The 21289-nt window shown below is 47.6% G+C and overlaps 1 long non-coding RNA gene across 1 annotated transcript; it reads left to right on the top strand.

Moving 5' to 3' along the window:
* Positions 1 to 493: 493 nt before the first annotated feature.
* Positions 494 to 4189, top strand: LOC134808115 (uncharacterized). Its single transcript, XR_010150407.1, has 3 exons — positions 494 to 1213; positions 2060 to 2258; positions 3032 to 4189. It is a non-coding gene; the product is annotated as an uncharacterized LOC134808115 (long non-coding RNA).
* The last annotated feature ends 17100 nt before the right edge of the window (positions 4190 to 21289 follow it).

The raw sequence follows: 21289 nt of genomic DNA, 5'->3' as shown, positions 1-21289 counted from the left end.
AGAGGTGCCCCTCACCTCCCGGATGGGGCGGCTGGCCAGGCGGGGGGCTAACCCCCCCACCTCCCTCCCGGACGGGGCGGCTGGCCGGGCCGGGGGCTGACCCCCCCACCTCCCTCCCAGACAGAGCGGCTGGCCGGGCAGAGGGGCTCCTCACTTCCCAGTAGGGGCGGCCGGGCAGAGGCGCCCCCCCCACCTCCTGGACAGGGCGGCTGGCCGGGCAGGGGGCTGATCCCCCCACCTCCCTCCCGGATGGGGCGGCTGGCCAGGCGGGGGGCTGATCCCCCCACCTCCCTCCCGGACGGGGCGGCTGGCCGGGCGGGGGGCTGACCCCCCCACCTCCCTCCCGGATGGGGCGGCTGGCCGGGAGGGGGGCTGACCCCCCCACCTCCCTCCCGGACGAGGCGGCTGGCCGGGCAGAGGGGCTCCTCACTTCCCGGTAGGGGCGGCCGGGCAGAGGTGCCCCTCACCTCCCGGACGGGGCGGCTGGCCGGGCGGGGGGCTGACCCCCCCACCTCCCTCCCAGACGAGGAGGGAGGACGCTCCTCACTTCTCAGACGGGGTGGCTGCCGGGCGGAGGGGCTCCTCACTTCTCAGACAGGGCGGTTGCCAGGCAGAGGGTCTCCTCACTTCTCAGACAGGGCGGCCGGGCAGAGACACTCCTCACATCCCGGACGGGGCGGCAGGGCAGAGGTGCTCCCCACATCTCAGACGATGGGCGGCCGGGCAGAGACGCTCCTCACTTCCCAGATGTGATGGCGGCCGGGAAGAGGCGCTCCTCACTTCCTAGATGGGATGGCGGCCGGGCAGAGACGCTCCTCACTTTCCAGACTGGGCGGCCAGGCAGAGGGGCTCCTCACATCCCAGACGATGGGCAGTCAGGCGGAGACGCTCCTCACTTCCCAGACGGGGTGGCTGCCAGGCAGAGGCTGCAATCTCGGCACTTAGGGAGGCCAAGGCAGGCGGCTGGGAGGTGGTTGTAGCGAGCCGAGATCACGCCACTGCACTCCAGCCTGGGCGCCATTGAGCACTGAGTTAACGAGACTCCGTCTGCAATCCCGGCACCTCGGGAGGCCGAGGCTGGCGGATCACTCGCGGTTAGGAGCTGGAGACCAGCCCAGCCGACACATCGAAACCCCGTCCCCACCAAAAAAATACGAAAACCAGTCAGGCGTGGCGGCGCACGCCTGCAATCGCAGGCACTCGGCAGGCTGAGGTAGGAGAATCGGGCAGGGAGGTTGCAGTGAGCTGAGATGGCAGCAGTACCGTCCAGCTTCGGCTGGGCATCAGAGGGAGACCGTAGAAAGAGGGGAGAGGGGAGAGGGGAGAGGGAGCTCTATCTACCACACAGTCCTTCTCTGAATATCGCACAGGTATTTCAAACTTAACTTGTCAAAAACTTAAATCCCTTATTCCTGTCCTCTCCAAACACTATTTGTCCCCATTTTTCCATGGAATTTCTGTGGCCTCATCATCCACACAGTTGTCTAGCCCAGCAACTTGAGTGTCATCTTCAGCACCTCGTCTCTCACCTCCCACAGCCTGTAGCCATCTGTGAATGTTTGCTGAGTGTCTACTGTGTGCCAGGCACTCATCTAGGCTCAGAAGACAAAGAGATGAACAGACATATGGGGTCTCTGCTTGGAGGGCAAATAAGATAATATCACTTAGTATGCAGTGCTCTTAAAAAAACAGGCAGTGTGATGTATAGACTTGCTGGAGGTTACTTTAAATTGTGTGGTCAGGGGAGGTCTCTTTGAGGATGTAACATTTTATCTGGGATTTGATAAGAAGGAATCAGTCATGCAAAAGTTTCCAGGCAGTGCAGCCAAGGTTGGGGAAACAGCTTGGGCAAAAGCTCTAAAATAGGAATAAGCGTGTGTGTTTCAAATAACAGGAAGAGGGTGAATGTGGCTGGAGCTCACAGGGAAGAGTGAGATGAGGCCAGAGGAAGTAGGAGAGGAGTCTCCTAGGGCCTGGGAGACCCGAGCAAGGACTTTGGATGTTACTTTCAGGATGTAAGCTTTAATCTCTCATCTCCATCTCCCTTCTGCCCTTTCAGCCTGACCAACCACCATCTCTCACTTGGACTATTGCAGCTGTCTTCTACCCAGACTCCCTGCTCCACCTTTGCTTCCTCTGACACAGTTTCCATAGAAAAACCAAAGTGATCTTTTGAAGAGGATGCAGTACTTTGGTGTATTCAACATCTTTTCCAACCTCCTCCCAGTGTGCCTTTCTCTCCTGCAGAAGCTGGAAAGGTGAGGACTGTATTTCCTAGACTCCATGAAATGTAGATTCCAACTTAGGCTCTGCTTAAGTCAAATGTAGGTGACCTGAGCTAGTGCAGAGTGAGGCAGGGAGAGTGGTGGCAGGGGGCAGGTGTTCACGTCTGCAGCTGGGTCCAGCAGGTGTGGGTCTAGGGGTCGTGGCTCCAGCAGGTGTTGGTCTAACGAGTTTGGCTCCAGTAGACGTGGGTCTAGGAGGTGTGGCTTCAGCAGGTGTGGGTCTGGCAGATGTAGCTCCAGCAGGTGTGGGTCTAACAGGTGTGGCTCCAGCAGGTATGTGTTTAGCAGGTGCAGTGTAGCTCTGCAGTTGTAGTTGCAGCTGTGGCCTGTGGACACTGGACTGCTGCCTGTACGTTGTGTTCTGAGGCCAGCAGGTGCAGCTCATCTTCTGATTCCCCAGCTTCCTCACTGAAGTAGAGGTAACGGCTCCCCTGGTGAGTGAGCTCTGCAGTGACACTCTGCGAATTCCTCCTCAAGACCCAGGCCATGGCCTGCTTGCTCCTCCAGCCCATCTAATGACTTGTGAGCAGATAATTCTCTGTATTAGGTGCTTTTCTTCTCAAAACAGCAAGAGTGATTTCTTTCATGTTTTGTTGAACTCTGAATACAAAAGGCCACGCTGATCAAGTCACTTTCTAGCTCATTGACCATAGAATGATACCCAACATCCTTCATGTGCCTACTGTCCCTCGATGACTTAGACTCTTGCCTCCTTTGGGCACACATCACTCCCTTTTCTCTTCTAGTGACTCCCCCTCATCATCCAGATCACAGCCTAATGTCACTTCCCCAGAGAAGCCTCATTCTACGATTGCCAAAACCAAGCCCCACAGACTGGGTGGCACCAACAACAGGTATGAGTTTTCTCCCAGTTCCAGAGGCTGAAAGTCCAAGGTCAAGGTGTCAGCAGTGGTGGTTCCTTCTGAGGCTCTGAGGATCTATTCCCAGCTACTCTCCTGGGCTTTTAGAAGGCCAACTTCACGTCCACACGGCTTTCTTTCTGTGTGTGCATCTGTGTGTGTCCAAATTTCCCCCTTTTATAAGGACACCAGTCTTATTGGATTAGGGCCTCATTTAACTGAGTCAATCTGCCATGACCCTACTTACAATTCCAATTCCACTGTCAGGTGCTGGGGGTTAGGACTTCACCCTATGAGTTTGGGAGGATGCACACAGTTTATCCTCTAACAGCCAGGTTCTCAAGGTCTAACTTCTCCTCAAACTCTGCTTCTTCGTCAAAGCTGTCAATTCGGTGTGTGACGGTGCAGCTGCTGGTTGGTTAACATTTGTCCTCAGCTAGGAGACTGTGTTGGATGATCCCCCAGTGCTTAGCACAGGGCCTCGGGCAGAGCGAGTGCTGAAGAGGTATTCATTGGATTTGTGGATGAATGAGTTGAGGAATAAATGATTATTTCTAATAGCTGATGAAAGACCTAAAAGGCCAATGATAAGCAAGTGGCCAAATCACCCAAGACACAGTTGTTTATTACACAGCTGTTAAAATGTCTCTGAAGACTTTGTGACAATGTGGGAAAATGCTTATGATCTGACATTGAATGACATGGTAGAATACAACCGTTTATGGAATATTACACGAAAAAAGAACAGAAAAATGAGAGTCCAGTGTTGAACTCACAAAAACAAAAAATCATGTATAAATTGTGATCAGATTTTCCACATTAAATGTATTAGTTCTTCTCATTCATTAAATAAATAACTTCATGTCAAAGCTAAAGAAAAATTAGCATCCTTAAACATTGGGATCCTATGAACTATCCTTTATTCATTTTGGAGTAAAAGATGGGATGGCAGGAAATACACAGGGCCTCATTTCTGCTTCTTTGGGCAAATCTTATTTTTAGTAACTCACTTTGCCATTAATAAAACCACGTCTGATCATATACAAAAATGATGTGTTTGAACTTCTTATGTTGCATACTTGCTCTTTAAAATTTCTTAAAAACATTTTTTCTTCAGAACTAATGCATGCTCATTAAAAAATTAAATATCAAAGTAAAACAAAAACTTAAAGCATCCTAAAATTGTGCCTCAAAGCCATAACCATTAATTACATTTTGGTAATATTCCTCCAGAATTTATTCTAAATATACAGATCTGTATATGTATTCGAAATATACAGATCTGTATATGTATTCGAAATATACAGATCTGTATATGTATTCGAAATATACAGATCTGTATATGTATTCGAAATATACAGATCTGTATATGTATTCGAAATATACAGATCTGTATATGTATTCGAAATATACAGATCTGTATATGTATTCGAAATATACAGATCTGTATATGTATTCGAAATATACAGATCTGTATATGTATTCGAAATATACAGATCTGTATATGTATTCGAAATATAAGATATGTATATGTATTCGAAATGTACAGATATGTATATGTATTCGAAATGTACAGATATGTATATTTATTCGAAATGTACAGATATGTATATTTATTCGAAATGTACAGATATGTATATTTATTCGAAATATACAGATATACTAGAGTATAATACACACACACACACAAGCATTATGCAGAAATGAATCCACACTCCATGAGGTCACAAACTGCTTTTTCATTTTAAGATATTTGTTGCCCATATCTGATGGTGTGGTCCGTATGCCCCCACAATCCTACTCTTTTTACCCAAGCAGCAACTCAGATGCAGAATCATCAACCTAGGGTCTGAGAGAAGCAGCTGAGATACAGGAAGGGGCCTGGCCATCTTCCCAAGGGCAGAATGAGCAGGCCCTGGGTCCCCGACTGGGTCACACTCTCTGCTGCTCTGTGAGCTGGCTGCCTCTCTTTGTCAGGAAGACCGAGTTCACCACCACGTGTGCTGGGGTGATTGGATGGGCCATGTGTGGCATCCTGGTTGGGGGGAAGCTGCCATGTAAGTAGCAAAAGAACAGAGCCAGAGCTGTCCTGCGCTTACTAGAGTTAAAGTCCCGCCATGTTTTGCAGAATTATCTAAAGCTTCCAAAGGTTATTGGAGTTATTTCCATTATTCAGAGCTGTGACCAAGTTTGTGAAACTGTATAACATGGTTAAGAACACGGATTAAACATCTTTTAAGGGGCAGTGGTGTTGGTATGGGTTGTGGGTTCTGTGTGTTTGTGCATATGTGTGTGTGTGTGAGAGAGAGAGACAGAGAGACTGTGTTTTACTAGCAATTTAGTAAGTTGTAGTCTCCATATTTTGTTGTAAACCCATAGTCCTTGTGTGTCCTCAAAATTTCTGAATGATCAATAGACATTGTTTCATGTTTGGTGAGTAAAAAAATTATATCTGAGAATTTTGATACCTCAGTACATCTGAAACATCTGAATAATACTTTGAGGTGTCTGATGAAAAATAGTAGTTGCTGCAGAGTCTGTAAATATCTTTTCTCCTCTCAAATTTTGAATAACATAAAGCCCAGGTTTTAATAAATGCTTCCAGGCTGTATTTTTTCCTCCCGAAATGAACTCTTCCCTGCTCTTTCTGTTTTCTTGGCTTCCTCTCTGGTACCAGCATGTCTTGGGAGGACCTTGTGTCACAGTCCCAGGGAATAATGAATCTCACCGCCGTGGAGGTGAACAAGGACGCCCGGTTCATGAACCTCCATGGTGAGGACATTTGCTGTTATTTTTTAAAATTTGAAGTTTTTTTTAAATCATCTCATTGTCTTGTGTTATAGAATATTATAGAAGATAAACTACTAATTATCTCGTACTTTGGACAGTTTTCCCATTAATTTAACAGAGTAACTGTTCACATTCTTTCAAGGCGGAATACAAAATTTTACAGCCAATAATCAGAAGGGGCCCTGGGGGGCATTATTCCTGTCCATGGTGCCAGCATCATTGATGTTTTATTGACTTCACCTTTGAAACTAAGCAAGGCACAAAACATGTCCTTTTATGTCAGAGTCAGGAGATTTGTTTCCCAGCACAGCAACTGCACATCACTTCACAGAGACGAAGACTTAGGTGGAGCAAGGGAAGAGGAAGTGCGAAGAACCTTGGGCTGGAAGCTTTGTTCTTGCACGACTGCTGGTGCCTTAGGATGTTGTTTTTCCTGTCGAACTTCTGGGCAGCAGAGAGGAGGGAACTGCTGACCCACTTCTCGGGTCCCTCCTCAGGTAGCCTCATGCTCGTGCCTGAGGGGAGAGGGTTCAGGGCTTTCCCAGACAATCTGCACCTCAAGCTGGGGGCATCCACACAATAATAACACGGTACCTGGAAAACTTGTGGGTTGCTCTGTCACTTGGATCTAACTCACTAGGAAAATTCTGTGTTTCGGCTGGGCGTGGTGGCTCATGCCTGTTATCCCAGCACTTTGAGAGGCCGAGATGAGTGGATCACTTGAGGTCAGGAGTTTGAGACCAGCCTCGCCAACATGGTGAAACCCTGTCTCTGCAAGAATACAAAAATTAGCCGGGCATAGTGGCGCATGCCTGTAGTCCCTGCTACTAGGGAGGCTGAGGCAGGAGAATTGCTCGAACCCAGGAGATGGAGGTTGCAGTGAGCCGAGATCTTGCCACTGCACTCCAGCCAGGACCAGATGCCTAAAAAAAAAAAGGAGAGAGAGAGAGAAAATTCTGTGTTTCTAGCTTTTTTTTTTTTTTTCCTTGAAGAAGCTCAGGAAACAGAAGCAGATGGAGGCTGGTGTTAGATCCAGCTCTAACCCCACTGCACTCATCATTCTGGGTTGTATTTTTGTGCTGATCTGCCTTCGTATGAGACAGGGGGACAGGTGGGTCCAAATCTGGGTGGCAGACCCTCAATTGCTACTTCCTGATGCATATGTAAATGAGCCCTTGGGACGTGTTTTAGAACATAGAACACCATGGTCTTCAGATGCCCGGCTGAGCAGGGCCTAGTGACTGCTGAACCAGTGGTCAACTCCTCAAACCCTTAGGGACGTGGCGCTTCCTCAAGGGCAGGATGTGGGGTTGTTTTGCTTCTGTTTTAGGAGGTTATTCTTGTTTCCTTAAAGAGATAGTGAATTCTCTCATGTCAGAGACCGTGGCATGTGCCTCTTTCATGGGAGATGCAGAAAAGCTATGAAACAAGCTGTCTGAAGCAGAATTGAAAGGGGACAGGGAGAGATGGGCAGGCAGGAGGAATTTATTTTGTGCTGACTGTGCAAGGTGCAGAGCTAGGGCTTTCCATACACATTACATAAACTCACCCTCACCTGCCCCCACCCTAAAAGACTCTGAAGAAAGTATTATTATGCCCATTTAAAAAATATTAAAAAACCAAAAGCACAGAGAGACTGTCTCATCCTGGGGTTTGGTTATGATGTGGCAAAGCTTGGTTTGAACACTGGTGTGACTTCCCTAGTCTAGAGTTGTTCATGCTGAGATGGGACCAGTAAACACAGGGAAGCTGACGTGTACCCTAGTATTTAGTAATAGATTCTAAATGAGTCTTCTCAGAGATGTACGTGTCACAAAAGATACATCACAGTTGTGGGAATTCCACAGTTTGGAAGAGGCAATAAATCCTTAAAGAATTTTTGTATCATTTTATGTTAATAGAAATTTTAAATATTTTAAATATATAACTTACTATATTCCAGACAAAATGCTAAGTGCTTTGCACATCTTACCTCATTTAATACACACACACACACACACACACACACACGCATGATCCAGTGAGGCAGGTGCAAATATCATCCCCATTTTGCAGATGGTGAAATTAAAGCTAAAAATACCACAGCCAAGAAAATCTTGAAAAAGAACAAAGTTGGAGGACACATGCTCCCTGATTTCAAAACTTATTACAGAGCTACACTAATCAAAACTGTGTGGCACTGGCATAAAGAGAGACATATAGACAGATGGAATGAAATAGAGAGCCCAATAAACCATTTTTGGTTGATTTGTCATATATGGTCGAATGATTTCAACAAGAGTGTCAAGACCATTCAATGGGGAAAGGGCAGCCTTTTCAACAAACTGTGCTAGGGAAACTGGATATTCACATGCAAAAGAATAATGTTGCGGCCTTACTTAACATCATATACAAAAATTAACTCAAAATCAATCAAAGACCTAAACGTAAGAGCTATTACTATAAAACTCTTATAAGAAAACATAGGGAAAACTTCATGATATTGGATTTGCTAATGATTTCCTTTGTATAACACCAAAGGCACAGGTTAAAAAAATAAATAAACTGGACTTCATGACCATTAAATACTTTTGTGCATCAAAAGATACTATAAATACTGTAAAGTGACAACTTACAGAGTGGGAGAAAATATTTGCAAATTACATACCTGATAAGGGATTAATATCCAAAATATATAGAGAACTTCTAAAACTCAACAACAAAAAATTCAACAACTCAATGTAAAAACGTGTAAAGGGCTTGAATAGATATTTCACTAAAGAAGATATATAGATGGCCAATAAGCACATGAAAAGTGTTCAATACCTCTAATCATAAGAAGAATGCAAATAAAAATGATAATGAGATAAAACCACACACCTGTTGGGATGACTACTAACAAAACAAAAAACAGAAAATAACAAGTGTTGGTGATCATTTGGAGAACTTGGAACCTTTGTACAGTGTTGGTGGGAATGGAAAATGGTGCAGCTGCTGTGGAAAACGGTATGGAGGTTTCTCAAACAATGAAAAATAGAACCACTATATGATTCAAAAATCCTACTTCTGGGTATATTCTCAAAGCAGGGTCTTAAAGAGATATTTGTACACCCATGTTCAGAGTAGCATTATTCACAATACCTAAAACATGGAAGCAAACAATCCAAGTGCTCAACAATGAATGAATGGATAAAATTCATTCAAAATTCAAAATGTGGTGTATGCACACAATGAAATATTACTCAGACTTAAAAAGGAAAGAAATTCTGGCATGGGTTACAACATCATGAACCCTGAGGACATTATGGTAAGTGAAATAAGCCAGTCAAGAAAGGACAAAGACTAAATGATTCCACTTGTATGAAGAACCTAGAGTAGTCAGATTCATAGAAGAGAGAATAGAATGGAGGCTGCCAGGGGCTGGAGGGAGGAGAAGCTGAGGAGTGGTTTAATGGCTGTAGAGTTTTAGTTTTGCAAGGTGGAGAGAGTTCTGGAGATGGGTGGTACTGATGGTTGCACAATAATGCGAGTGTACTTAATGCCACAGAACTGTCCACTTAACAGTGGGTAAGACGGTAACTTTTATGTAATTTTTTTTTCAAAATAAGAAGTTGGGGTAAAATACGGATAGTACATGATTTGCTTTGTCATGGACTAGTTAACAATGGAGTTAGGATTTAAAGTCAGGTTTTTCCGATTCCAAAGCTATGCTGGACACGCGGTGCATTGTGTCTGTTTGTGTGACTCACAGGTGGCTTGATTGAACATTTTGCCACCGAGGTGGCTGTGTGTGTGGCACATGGCCCTGAGGTCCCTGGAAAGCAGCCACCTACAGATACGGGTGATGCTACATGCAGAAAGAGAGCAGGGGACCTCCAGGAAGAGCCTGAGGAACTTGACAGAAACCATGGGGATGATGAGATGTGAGGTGAGCACGGAGATGGTGATAATGATGAGCATGGGCTCACATCTGCATTGCTCCATGACCGCAGAGGGGAGCGGAAGGGGACCCCCCCGGCCCTAGGCTCCTGTCTGCAGCCCAGCCCCAGTGCCTCTGCTTCTGCTGCAGAGCAAGGCAGAAAGAAATTAGGCTCTGGCTGGAAAAATTAAGCAAATGAGATAGAACAAATCCCTAAGTATGCCTGGAAAATTCCGCTGGCTAATTAGAAATGCTAAGGATGCTAACAGAGCAGACATAAAGTTCACAAATGTGGTGAAATCTCTTTGTATCTAGATCTGAAACCTTGCTTTTCAGATAGAGACACTGGGGTAGGGTGCCAGTCACTTAGAAATCATACCAGCCAACATGTAAGGACCGACTGTGTGCCAGGCACTGAGATAAGCCTGTTCTGTGTAGCACCCCTACCTTCCCTCATTCTGAGGAGGTAGTGTCGTGGATTGCTGAGCCTTCTTCAGCTGAGCTCCTCCTTGGATTTCATGACATACCGCAGATTCCCCTTGATAAATCACTTTTTTTTTTTTCTTAAGCCAGTTCAAATGGGTTTCTGTTACTTTTGTTTGTTTGTTTTGAGACAGGGTCTCACTTCTCACTCTGCCACCCAGTCTGGAGTGCAGTGGTGCAGTCACAGCTCACTGCAGCCTCGACCTCCTGGACCCAAGTGATCCTCCTGCCTCTGCCTCCTGAATAGTTGGGACAACAGGTGTGCGCCACCACACTCAGCTAATTTTTTAAAAAATTGTAGAGATGAGGTCTCGTCATATTGCCCAGGCTGTTCCTGAACTCCTGAACTCAAGTGACCTTCCCATACTGACCTCCCAAAGGGCTGGGATTACAGGCATAAGCCACTGTGCCCAGCTGGGTTTCTGTTACTTTTAACCAAGAGTCTGTGACTGAATTGGTTGTACCCATTTTACAGATGATGAAACTGAGGTTTGGAAAAATTAAATGATATTTCCAAAGTTAGCAAATGATGGCACCAGAATTTGGCCCCAGGGTCTTTTTGGCACCAAAGTCATCCCCCTTGGCCATGCTGCCTCCCCAGGTGCTGTGTTAGGTGGGTAAGGGCACCTCACCTGGTGGGCAGGTGGGCAAACATCGCCCCTGGTCTAAGTGGAAAAAAGAAGGAGGAGCTGGGCAGAGAGGTGAGGTTGGCGACTGAACAGGCCTGCAGGTACAGCTTTAGCCAGGGGGTGCAGGTGCAAGAGGACCACTAGGGAAATGGTTACCTGAGCTTCTCCGACAGAGGCCTTCATCCCCTGGCATGCTCAGAACATTAACAATCAGCCCTGCCCCTTCAGCCCCAAGAGGAGACTCTCATTCTGGGTTATTAAATCACAAGCACTGGCACAGGGCTTGGTGATGCAGGCTTTTGAAAGAAGTAGGATTCAAAATGAATATCTCATTTTGAAAACCATTAGCTTAAAGACAGTCTTGGCTGGAAAGCCCTGGGGTGGATTTTGATCTCCTACCTTCCTGGTCCCTGCCCTGCCCTGCCCCAATCACACACCTGCACCTGCTCCCACATACCTGGTCATCAGAACCCCTGTCTGCTGAGGAAAAAATGTCCCTGCCAAGGGACCAATGACTTATCCCAGGCACTTGCCCAAGCATGTAGGTGCTGCTTTGGAACAGAGAAGTCTCCATGTGAGTTGTTTGCACCCCCAATCCCTCCCTGCATTTTGGGATCACCAACAGGGCTCTGTGGCTGGGAGGGCTCCTAGCAAGAGCTGCATTAGGCAGCCCTGGCCTCGGGAGGTTTTTCCACAACTGAAGGATGGTCTGTGGGATTGTGGACATGTTTGCTCTGCCAAAGGAAGCCTGCCTTGCCTATTTGATTTTTTTAAAGACAGCCAGTCATGTGTCTAAATATAGACAGAAAACATTTCTGACTGGTTGTTGCTTTCTCTCTCTCTCTCTTTTTTTTTCCCAGGCTGGAGTGCAGTGGCGCGATCTTGGCTCACTGCAACCACTGCCTTCCAGGTTCAAGTGATTCTTCTGCCCCAGCCTCCCGAGTAGCTGGGACTACGGGCAAGTGCCACCATGCCCAGCTAATTTTTGTATTTTTAGTAGAGATGGGGTTTCACCATGTTGGTCAGGCTGGTCTTAAACTCCTGACCTCAGGTGATCCGCTCGCCTCAGCCTCCCAAAGTGCTGGGATGAGCACTTTGGGGTGCTCCACCGCACCCGGCCTGGTTGTTGCTTTCAAAGAGTATGCTGAGGCTGGTTGGAGCAGAGCGAAGTTAATACCTCCACCTGTCTTTTTACCTGGGCCATTGACCCGAAAGCAGAGGCCATCAGGAGAGAGAAACCTCATGCTGGGTAAAGCAGGTAGCTGTGCCTGGCCCTCTCCTGTCTCTCTGGCCTCAGTGGATGAACTAGCACCACCCAGGGACTTACCCTTTCCTGGGCAGGTGTGGGTTACCACCGCACCCCCTTTGGCATTCTGAGATAAACCCTGGGCTGTTCTTAAAACACAAGGACTTAAAGATATTGTGGAACCATTATAATATAACAGAGAAAGAGCAATAACGGAGGCCCCATATTTATGGAAAACAGTATGGAGATTTCTCAGAGAACTGGAAATAGGACTGGCATTTGTTCCTGCTGCCCCATCCAAGGACGCAGGGTCCAGGGACGGCACTGCTAGCCTGTGCTCTGCTCCCCATCTTGCCTAAGGAGAGCCACAGTGCAGAGGTAACTGGGGTCCCATGTGTCATCAGGCTCTTACGGGCAGGGTACCCATTTCATAGGATCACTCGTGCCTCCTGGTCCTTGAAACATCAGTCCATCCTTGCAGAGTACAAGTGAAGATTCCATGACCAGATGAGGAGGGGACTCATCCTGTGCCCTGTCCTTGACTTGCACAATGAACAAAGAGCCGTGACCAGAGCCCAGCCGGGTCTCCTGACTCAACAGCATGGCTGCGTTCAGAGCACTTTTCCGGAGCTAGGTCCTTGCTATCCAGAGGGATCTTGGTCAACTGGACAGAGGTTGGGGGATGGGAGTCTAGAGAGGGGCTGGGGTAAGGGAGAAGGGAAGGAGACCCTTGCTCGTCTGCTTGAGGTCTTGTTTATGTAACTCAGTGGACGATGGCCTGGGCTGAGCTAGGCTGGTTTGACAAAACCACTGACCCTGGTTTCTTTCCTCTCACTCTAACTTTGTCATCTAGCAAAAAGGGGAATGACTTTGGAGGAATGTGCAAACTAGAATAGCAACAAGGTTCAAGGTTGGGGAGAGTAATTGAACAAATAAACCCTCCAGTGTTGTGGAGGAGCTGGGAGTGGGGAGGAGGCTGCTGGGGCTGGCGTGTTTCCAGGCCTTTTCCATTCACTTTTGTGCCAGTTCCACTCTGGCCCTGCCTGCATTACAGGAGAAAACAGAGTGACCTCCTCCTCTCTTGGACCCAACAGATTGTAAACTTGTGCTCCAAGGTGACATTTCTCCAGAAAGGGCTGGGTACACCATAGTGGGACAGGGTGCCAGGAGACCCCAGGATGGGACCAGCCAGGTAGCTGGGTTCTCCCCCGAGCTCTGCCCAGTTACTGAAGCACCAATAGTCTGGTTCTTCCACCTGCCGGCCTCAGTTTCCACACCTGTGAAATGGTGCCACTACCAACTGTCTTACTGTCTCACAGGTGGTGAAGACCAGGGGCCATTATGAATGGACAAGTGCTCTCTGATGCATTTATTTATCTACATCATCCCCAAAGTCACTGACAGAAATACAAACAGGATCCAAAAGGTAAACAAACAAATAAGAACTTTGGAGTTGGCCGGGCGCGGTGGCTCACGCCTGTAATCCCAGCACTTTGGGAGGCTGAGGTGGGTGGATCACGAGGTCAGGAGATCGAGACCATCCTGGTTAACACGGTGAAACCCCGTCTCTACTAAAAACACAAAAAAAATTAGCCGGGTATGGTGGCGGGCCCCTGTAGTCCCAGCTACTCGGGAGGCTGAGACAGGAGAATGGCGTGAACCCAGGAGGCGGAGCTTGCAGTGAGCCGAGATTGTGCCACTGCACTACAGCCTGGGCGGCGGAGAGAGACTCCGTCCTAAAAAAAAAAAAAAACAAAAACAACAAAACAGAACATTGGAGTCATGGAAAATGTGAGCAGGAAAATGTGATGGCATGTGGTGAGGGTGGCCAGGAGTGCTGCCCATGGCCCTGCACAGAAGGTGGAGTGACGGGCGTGTGAGGGTGTGGTGGGAGGGGACAGGGACGGGGACACAGGGAGGCCAGTGCGGAGGATTGGTGGCGGTCAGCTGCTGGCAGAGGCAGGGGCTGGAGGAGACAAGGAGGATGCTTAGGGTTTTCCAGCTTGGACAATTGGGAGCAGCAGAGCAGGAGCCTGGGCGCAGAGCCACTGTGAGTTCGTCGGGAGCGTGGAGGCTGAGGTGGTCCTCACATTCCCACGAAGATGTCTGCGGGGTGTAGGGGCTTAACAGATAGGTCTGGACTGGAGATGCGAATTTTCCAGTTATTGAGAATTGAAGCGATGTGGGGATGGTTGAGGTCAGGTGAGGTGAGCAGAAGACAAGAGAAGAGGAGCCAGGTGGGGCTGACATTCGTTCCAGAGGAGAAGTGGCCATGGGGCTGGTGAGAGGGGAGTGGCTGCAGGAAGCTGCGGTGGCTCACAGCTGGGGTGGGGGACCGGTGCCGTGTTCTCCTGGTCCCTGCCATGACACTCCTGCCATGTGTGTTCCCAGCAGTAACGGCGGGGTCTCTGGGGTTGTGCAGAAGCCTCTGAGCTGGCTTATTGCCCAAATCGAATCCATGCTTTCCTCGTTACAGTGGTTGATAATGAATGTAAATCCAGTGCCTTAGAGATCCCAGCAGCCTGCCACAGAGCGAGTCTTTCCATTGCAAGCTCATTTCCAAGACAAGGTGGGATGCACAGGGAGAGGGAAGGGGACAGTCCGCCCCAGCAAAAAGCGGGGTCCTCCTGGTTTGCAGACCCTTCACAGCGTGGGCGTGGAAGGAGCCTCACCTGTCAAGACTGGAGACTCAATTCTGGGAGCGGAGTGTTATTGATGAGGTGCTCCAGGCCAGAGCTCTCAGTCTCGCACTGTTGACTCTTGGAGCTGGATTGTTTGTTTGCGGGGCTGTCCTGAGTTCTGTGGGATGTTCAGCAGCCTCCCTGGCCTTGGCCCACTTGATGCCAGTAGCACCCCCACCCCCAACTGGTGACAACCAAAAATGTCTCCAGACATTGCCAAATGTCTTGGGGGGAGGGGGAGGAAAATTGTTCCTGGCTGAGGCCTGCTGACATACAGTGGAGAGAGAGGATGACCTGTCTTCCCCACTCCTGACCCTGCTCCTCGCCCAGGCTCCTATTGCTGCCACTCTGTCTTCTGGAAACAGTTTGTGTCCTGTTACTCCCCCGCTCAAAATCATCTGTGGTTCCTCAAGGTCTGCAGACTGGAGCACAAGCTCCCGGGTGCACCGCCTCCTCTCTGCACCGCCTCCTCTCTGCACCGCCTCCTCTTCCGTTGAGTCCACCAAGCCCCACTCAGGGCATGTTGGGGCCACTATCCTATGGAGGCTCTCTGGGGTGGCCATGTGGCCCACCTGTGGTGCTCCCCTCAGAGATCTGGGTCACTTACTCCACTGGCTCATTCATTCTCCACACACTGTGTGCCCCCGCTCCCAGCACGGTACGCCCCATATTTGTAAAAAATATCAGAGAACCGAGGACAAGAGAGGCAGAGCCCAAAGGCAACGATAATCCAGGGTGGCAGAAATGGAAGCAAGAGCGTTTTAGTAAATGAAGCACAGACTGATGTGAAGTTCTGAATGGAGAGTACAGATGCCATGAGTGGAATTTGTGAGAAAGCCAGGAACACACACAGACATTTTCATTTGCAAGAATTTGGAAAGGGATGTGGTTCACACACAAAAACATCATAGGATACCTCTCCCAGGAAAGTACACAGAAGTGTTATTATTCATTTTTATATCCACTGCTCTAGCAATGTTTGTGAGCTTTTCGATGGCAGATACAGCATTTAAGGCAACCATTTGTTCGACTTATAACAACAATAGTATCGGTAAGCCTTCATGGAGCACTTCATATGTAGCAGGCACTGTCCGAAGAGCACTCGAATCTGTGAGATAGCTAGTGTTATGGTTTTATACTTGAGGGAACTGGGGCACAGAGAGGTTACAGCATCCAACATCATACACCAGGATCATACGGTGGCAGAGCAGGAATGCAAACCCAGTGCTTGGCACATGACAAGTGCTCAGTAAATGCTTGTTGAATGAATGGATGACTAAATAAACATCTTGCGCTTTCAAAGCTCTGCACCCATGCTCTCCTTACTGAACTCTCATCTTTTAAGGTCAAAGGCCGCCCCTTCTCTGAGGCTGCCTCCCATTCTGCTCCTGCACATGACTCTGCCTGCAGCACTTTGGGTCTCAGCCAGAGGGCTTGTTCCATTTTGTGTGATAACTCAATGAGCCCAGCACGCACCTCACCCGAGGGTATGCATGGGAATATCTTCGCATCTCTTTCAGTGCTTTGGGCTAATAGGTGCTTAATACATGATCACTGACTTGAACTACATTGAAGTTGTAATAGGAGCCAAGATGTTTACTGGCAGAAGTTAAGAGCAGCTAGAACCCAAAGGCCATCAGAAATGGGGCCAAAGAGGCAGTGACCCTGATATCTGATGAGCAGTTGGGAGGAGCAGAGAGGATCAGGGTCAGAGACCTGACAAGGTCCCAAGAGGACAGAAGATCAAACCTTTCTTTGGGAGTAAGGCAAAAAAAGTCTAATTTGTTGAATTAGTGAAAGTGGGTTCAGCTCAATATTTAATCTGTATCTGAAATTTGTGTTTCCATTAACAGTTGCTCTAGTGGCAACCACAGTTCATGAGCTCAGGACCAAGAGCAGAGGCTGAGATGTTTTAATAAGGTTTGATGTTGGTTAACAATTTTAATAAGGTTTTTAATAATGTTTGATGTTGGTTAAAAAATCATGAGTGGATTGTGTTTTGCACTGTTCTAAGTTATTTACAAATAGTAGCTGTTTCATCATCATTAACAGTAGCAGCATTGTCGTCCCATTTTGCAGATGAAAAAACAGCTCTACAGTGAGGCTGAGTGACTTGCCCAAGGCCACACAGCTTGAAGTGACAGAACCGGGCAGGGAGCCCATAATTCTGGCTTTGGAGTCTCTGCTCGTTACTGCAATACTTTGCTCAGAGAGACAGCCTATCTCTGGAATCTGTGTTTCCCTGGTCATAGCAGCGGGTAATGAAGTGTGAACTTGCTGCCTTAGAGGTCTCAACAGCCCCACCGAGAACTAGTCTCTAACTCCAAACTTATTTCAAGGACCAGGCGGGATGCATAGGGAGAGACAATGAAGGCCGGTTCTCCTAGACTTATCCCGCAGCATATGGTAGGTGCTGAATGAGCTGCACGGGTAAAGCTGCTGCCCTCTGGGTCCGGTTTCATGGCCTGGGCATCAGTATCATGAGTTCTTAGAAAGCTGAGGATGAGCTGTGTCCCTGGACTTGTTTGGGACATCCACGGGTTTGCTAAGTGTATTTGCTCTGAAGAGGCAAAGTGTGAAGGAAGAGAGGAAAAGGGGTTGGAAGCGGGAGGTGGACTGAGTACAGACATGTGAGATTTGAAGAGGAAAAGAGGAAAGGATCTTCCTTATAAATATTTCAGCCTTGAGCTGAGATCTTAACTGACATATCTGAGATCTGAATATTTAATTTGATCAGCGTTTTGGTTGAATAACATCCTTTTTCTTAATCCTCTCTGGGAATCCTTGAGATGGAACCAGTGTACAATCAATTAAGAAGTGGATGACTGCTTTTCATGGCCATGCCAAGAGTGAGTCCACACATCCAGGCTCTTGGGCAAGTTATACGTGGGGACTTGCCCCTCCAGGATGCAGTCTGCTTTTTGCAGTTGGTGCACTTTGAAACCACACGGGCTCTTCATTGAAAACATAGACAGGTCCATGATCTTCATTGAAAATATATGGTGCTGGGTGAGGGGCTTAGGCCACCAACCATCACTGACCCCTGTGTCTTATGCCTTGCTCGACAATTCCTGCTGCCATCACCTTAGTTACTAGACAGACTCAATATGCTGTAACTGTGAGCAAATTGAACCTCTTTAAGCCTCAGGTTTTTAATCTGTAAAATGGGAATAATTGTAATACCTGCCTCTTGGAGTTGTGAAAATTAAGAGAGAATTCACACCACACTTCTCCCAGGGCCAGGCACAAGGACGTGCTCAGTATGTGGTCTCTAGCAATGATGACAGCAAAAGAAACACAGATCACAGGATCCTGGTCCTGGCTGTGCAAGGAGCCGGGGAAAATGGAGAAACAAAACCTAAAGCGCTTTGGTGTCTCAACTGCCCATTTAGCAGTTAACTGTGTACTGTCGGATTTTGAGTGGTATCCCCTACATGTTAGCTTGCTGGTACATGTGGAAGACAACAGAAGCAGCAGGTATTTGTTGAAATTCTTCTATGTGCCAAGCACAGTCATCCATGCAGGAGACCTATATGCAGACATCCATGCAGGAGTCTGTAAGGTTTGGTCTTGGTGCTCAAGGAAATTATAGATGAATAGGGAATTCATAGCTAGAAGGCAGAGACCCTGAATCAGGGGCACTTTGTACTTTCCAACACCAAGCCACAGACCTGAGTATAGAACCTCAGTAAATATTTTCTGATAATACAGTGAAGACAATGCCTCTGTGAGTTTGGGTATCTCTCACTGCCAAAAGCCTCAAAAGTGGCCAGGCATGGTGGCTCATGCCTGTAATCCCAGCATTTTGGGAGGCCGAGGCGGGCGGATCACCTGAGGTCAGGGGTTCGAGACCAGCCCGGTCAACATAGCGAAACCCTGTCTCTACTAAAAATACAAAAATTAGCTGTGCATGGTGGCGGGTGCCTATAATCCCAGCTACTTGGAAGGCTGGGGCAGGAGAATCGCTTGAACCCGGGAGGCGGAGGTTGCAGTGAGCCAAGACTGTACCACTGCACTCCAGCCTGGGTGACAGAGCAAGACTCTGTCTTAAAAAAAAAAAGAAAAAATGTTTTAAAAATTAAAAAGTCTCAAACGCATCACATCCCAAGCTATGCAATTTTTCTAACTTAGCAGAAAGAAGTATCTATATTGAAATAAATAACTGGAAATCAGAAAAGAAGCCTGTCTTTTTTGAGTTCTATTATCTATCTAAGTATAGCCAGGAGTTAAGAGAGAAAAAGAAAAAAGTTGAGAAAAAGAGCTGTGATTCCTACAGGACTTTTTGCTCGTTAGACTGTTGGAGTAACAGCAGAGATTTGCCTAATTTGACAATGCTGCCACACCTCCTCTGAGTCCCACGTTTCTTATTGAATTTTGGCTCAGAGAGGCTGTTCATCAGCTGGGCGGTGGTGCTCACAGAGAATAGGTTGTCTTAGCCTGACATCTACTGGCCAGACTGGTAGCTACATGTTCGTTACATGTTTTCTAACTTGCACACCCACAGTGCCCACAATTGTTTTTAATACTAGAAGTTGGGATTCTCCCCTGACCTTACCACTGTACTCTTATGTCTAAGCATTCCCTTCCTTAGCTTCTGACAACTAGGAAGACTCACCCTCTCCTCTCTTCTCCTTACTTACCGCTGACCTTCCTTTTCAGCCTGTGAAACATCTTTTCAGTTGGGTGCAGTGGCTCACGCCTGTAATTCCAGCATTTTGGGAGGCTGAAGTGGGTGGGTCGCTTGAGCTCAGGAATTCAAGACCAGCCTGGGCAACGTGGCAAAACCCATCACTATGAAAAATACAAAAAAAAATTAGCTGGGTGTAGTGGCATACACCTGTACTCCCAGCTACTGGAGGATGGCTTCAGCCTGGGAGTGGAGGCTGCAGTGAGCTGAGATTGAGTCACTGGATTCCAGCCTGGGTGACAGAGCCAGACTCTATCTCAAAAAAAAAAAAAAAAAAAAAAAAATATGGCCGGGCATATGGTTCATGCCTGTAATCCCAGCACTTTGGGAGGCCGAGGTGGGAGGATTGCTTGGGCCCAGGAGTTTGCAACCAGCCTGGGCAATATAGTGAGACCTCATCTCTACAGATAAATAAATAAATAAAGGTTTAAAAAATATACATCTTTTCACTTTTTGTTTTTGCACTTTATTATCTCTTGAACTCATTTCCTAGCCAATGTCCAATGGTGGCATTTCTCCATGCTGGTTACCAGCCCAGAACAGAGCATAGTCTTGACACCATCTAAGGCCCGAATACAATATTTCCATCAGACTCTAGAGCCAATTCGGTTTCTTGCCATTGATGAAACCCCTTCAGGGAGGGCATTTCCAAAAAGGCTTCCAGGAGCCTGCGGCAATGTCTCACATTCCTGGAGGGGTGGCCAAGCCTTATTTTAAATGGGATCCTCACCAGAGCCTTTGGGTAGTGGGAGGAACCGTCAGTGCGTAGGGAGGGTGGGCACACCGATTTTCTCCAGAGCAACGTGGATGAGTGGAACCAACATTCCCATCTTTAGCAAATCACAGAGTGAGGGCAAGTTCACATGCTGATTTGAATGGAGAAGGAGTTGGGGGAACAGGACAAGACTGAGGCCACACAAGGACCAGCCCTCACCATTAAAACACGTCAGCCGTCAAGGAAGAGAATAAGTCATAGCTTCACACACCATTATGGATGACTGTCGCCGACAAAGGTGCAGTGGGAAAGGCAAGACGCATAAGAGTAACTGGTGTGTGATTCCATTCGTATAAAGTTCAAAACCAGGCAGCACAAACCCATGGAGGTAGGAGTCAGAATGGTGCTACGTCTTCCAGTCAAGTGGCAGGATGGGGTTGACTGGGCACAGGGAGAGAGCATGAGGGGGCCCCTAGGGTACTGGAAATGCCTTTATTGTGACCCGGTTGCTGGTCACACTGATGTGTGCAGATAGTAACATTCTCTTAAGGTTTATGCACTTTATTATGTATAAATTACACCAAAAAATTAAAAAAAGAAAAAACCAAAACCCAAAGTTATCATCGTCACCAAAAAGCATCATTGCCTGACCATTTGCTGGGAGCACGGGGCAAAGTGACCGGCACACCCTGGAAGCTGAACTCTATTAGAAGGCCAGTTGGGCTGATCCCATATGCATGAGGGCTGGGCTCGAGTTTGGGTGAATGGGAGGTGGGGAGGGGGAGAGTTATCAAGAGATCTCATTCTAGTCCTTTACTTTTAAATCAATTATAATTTTTTTTCTCACAGTCATCACTTTTTAAATGACAATAATCTCCGCATCAGCCAGCATGTGGCTGCCTTCCAGTTCCAGGGTTTTCTATCTTGATGGCAGTCAAGTTCTCCAGAGGGGCCTCACTTTCAGGAAGCACCTTGACCCTCATTAGCAGCAGGAGGGGGCGAGAAAGCTCTGCTC

This window comes from Pan troglodytes, chromosome 14 (assembly GCF_028858775.2).
Source record: "Pan troglodytes isolate AG18354 chromosome 14, NHGRI_mPanTro3-v2.0_pri, whole genome shotgun sequence".
Lineage (NCBI taxonomy): Eukaryota > Metazoa > Chordata > Mammalia > Primates > Hominidae > Pan > Pan troglodytes.
Note: the sequence above shows the minus strand (reverse complement) of the source record. Positions and strands in the feature narration are given on the sequence as shown.